Here is a 2500-nt window from a genome sequence, read left to right on the forward strand (position 1 = left end):
TTTAAAGTGATAGATATGCTTGATATTAGTTGAAGCCATTTTTGGTAGATTAAAGATTTTATTGATACATATGTTTTGTTTAAAAAAGCTTCAAAATTGTGACCAGCAAAAACAATGTATGGGTGGTATACTGACACAAGCTCTGCAAGGGCTGCTCTAGGATCATGGGTGCCTTACATGCTAGTACAACATTTGCCAGTAGCATTTCAAAAAATGTTACTTAGGGCAAAAATAAAGTCCGTGCAGCACACACTCATCAACTATCATGAGGGGAACTAGAAAGAAGCCGTGCTACACCTCAGAGCCAAACGTTCCCCGTCCTGACATGGCAAGAGGAAAGACTTGGGCTCGTCCGGGATTTGAACCCGGGACCTCTCGCACCCAAAGCGAGAATCATACCCCTAGACCAACGAGCCAGTTAGCAGCCCTGTAGCGACCTGTACCACCCAACCGATGTATATACATGTGTGGTAGTAGGTTCAAAGAAATTGCAAGGAGCATAACTATGAGCGTAGGCCATCACTATGCCTAAATCAAGGGCTCGTCCGGGAATTGAACCCGGGACCTCTCGCACCCGAAGCGAGAATCATACCCCTAGACCAACGAGCCGACTCTGGCGACAGCAGTGGCAGTGAAAAGGACACAGAGTGGTGGAACAGGCTATAAGTGGGCTTTACTTGATTTCTTCACTTACTTTTAGCAAGAGCACTCTTTCACTTCTGTTCAACACGTAGTTTGAAGGAAGGGCTCGTCCGGGACCTCTCGCACCCTAAGCGAGAATCATACCCCTAGACCAACGAGCCAGATGGAAGCTAGGGTATAGAAACTGCATCCCCGGCTTGCACACTAAACACACACATGTGCCTTTATTTATTTATTTTTTTTTTATTTAACAGTAGCAAGTTCCTTCTATTGGCTAGATGAATGCTTTGCCTTTAAAGTGATAGATATGCTTGATATTAGTTGAAGCCATTTTTGGTAGATTAAAGATTTTATTGATACATATGTTTTGTTTAAAAAAGCTTCAAAATTGTGACCAGCAAAAACAATGTATGGGTGGTATACTGACACAAGCTCTGCAAGGGCTGCTCTAGGATCATGGGTGCCTTACATGCTAGCACAACATTTGCCAGTAGCATTTCAAAAAATGTTACTTAGGGCAAAAATAAAGTCCGTGCAGCACACACTCATCAACTATCATGAGGGGAACTAGAAAGAAGCCGTGCTACACCTCAGAGCCAAACGTTCCCCGTCCTGACATGGCAAGAGGAAAGACTTGGGCTCGTCCGGGATTTGAACCCGGGACCTCTCGCACCCAAAGCGAGAATCATACCCCTAGACCAACGAGCCAGTTAGCAGCCCTGTAGCGACCTGTACCACCCAACCGATGTATATACATGTGTGGTAGTAGGTTCAAAGAAATTGCAAGGAGCATAACTATGAGCGTAGGCCATCACTATGCCTAAATCAAGGGCTCGTCCGGGAATTGAACCCGGGACCTCTCGCACCCGAAGCGAGAATCATACCCCTAGACCAACGAGCCGACTCTGGCGACAGCAGTGGCAGTGAAAAGGACACAGAGTGGTGGAACAGGCTATAAGTGGGCTTTACTTGATTTCTTCACTTACTTTTAGCAAGAGCACTCTTTCGCTTCTGTTCAACACGTAGTTTAAAGGAAGGGCTCGTCCGGGATTTGAACCCAGGACCTCTCGCACCCTAAGCGAGAATCATACCCCTAGACCAACGAGCCAGATGGAAGCTAGGGTATAGAAACTGCATCCCCGGCTTGCACACTAAACACACACATGTGCCTTTATTTTTTTTTTTTTTTTAACAGTAGCAAGTTCCTTCTATTGGCTAGATGAATGCTTTGCCTTTAAAGTGATAGATATGCTTGATATTAGTTGAAGCCATTTTTGGTAGATTAAAGATTTTATTGATACATATGTTTTGTTTAAAAAAGCTTCAAAATTGTGACCAGCAAAAACAATGTATGGGTGGTATACTGACACAAGCTCTGCAAGGGCTGCTCTAGGATCATGGGTGCCTTACATGCTAGCACAACATTTGCCAGTAGCATTTCAAAAAATGTTACTTAGGGCAAAAATAAAGTCCGTGCAGCACACACTCATCAACTATCATGAGGGGAACTAGAAAGAAGCCGTGCTACACCTCAGAGCCAAACGTTCCCCGTCCTGACATGGCAAGAGGAAAGACTTGGGCTCGTCCGGGATTTGAACCCGGGTCCTCTCGCACCCAAAGCGAGAATCATACCCCTAGACCAACGAGCCAGTTAGCAGCCCTGTAGCGATCTGTACCACCCAACCGATGTATATACATGTGTGGTAGTAGGTTCAAAGAAATTGCAAGGAGCATAACTATGAGCGTAGGCCATCACTATGCCTAAATCAAGGGCTCGTCCGGGAATTGAACCCGGGACCTCTCGCACCCGAAGCGAGAATCATACCCCTAGACCAACGAGCCGACTCTGGCGACAGCA

The 2500-nt window shown here is 45.7% G+C and overlaps 7 non-coding genes across 7 annotated transcripts; all 7 read right to left on the minus strand.

The window, feature by feature from the left end:
• Positions 1–344: 344 nt before the first annotated feature.
• Positions 345–416, minus strand: TRNAP-UGG (transfer RNA proline (anticodon UGG)). Its single transcript has one exon. It is a non-coding gene; the product is annotated as a tRNA-Pro (tRNA).
• Positions 417–537: 121 nt separating this feature from the next.
• Positions 538–609, minus strand: TRNAP-CGG (transfer RNA proline (anticodon CGG)). The gene has a single exon. It is a non-coding gene; the product is annotated as a tRNA-Pro (tRNA).
• Positions 610–1278: 669 nt separating this feature from the next.
• Positions 1279–1350, minus strand: TRNAP-UGG (transfer RNA proline (anticodon UGG)). Its single transcript has one exon. It is a non-coding gene; the product is annotated as a tRNA-Pro (tRNA).
• A 121-nt stretch (positions 1351–1471) lies between these two features.
• Positions 1472–1543, minus strand: TRNAP-CGG (transfer RNA proline (anticodon CGG)). Its single transcript has one exon. It is a non-coding gene; the product is annotated as a tRNA-Pro (tRNA).
• Positions 1544–1678: 135 nt separating this feature from the next.
• Positions 1679–1750, minus strand: TRNAP-AGG (transfer RNA proline (anticodon AGG)). Its single transcript has one exon. It is a non-coding gene; the product is annotated as a tRNA-Pro (tRNA).
• A 469-nt stretch (positions 1751–2219) lies between these two features.
• TRNAP-UGG (transfer RNA proline (anticodon UGG)) lies at positions 2220–2291 on the minus strand. The gene has a single exon. It is a non-coding gene; the product is annotated as a tRNA-Pro (tRNA).
• Positions 2292–2412: 121 nt separating this feature from the next.
• On the minus strand, positions 2413–2484 carry TRNAP-CGG (transfer RNA proline (anticodon CGG)). Its single transcript has one exon. It is a non-coding gene; the product is annotated as a tRNA-Pro (tRNA).
• Between the last annotated feature and the right edge of the window lie 16 nt (positions 2485–2500).

Source organism: Hyperolius riggenbachi, chromosome 4 (assembly GCF_040937935.1).
Source record: "Hyperolius riggenbachi isolate aHypRig1 chromosome 4, aHypRig1.pri, whole genome shotgun sequence".
Classification (NCBI taxonomy): domain Eukaryota; kingdom Metazoa; phylum Chordata; class Amphibia; order Anura; family Hyperoliidae; genus Hyperolius; species Hyperolius riggenbachi.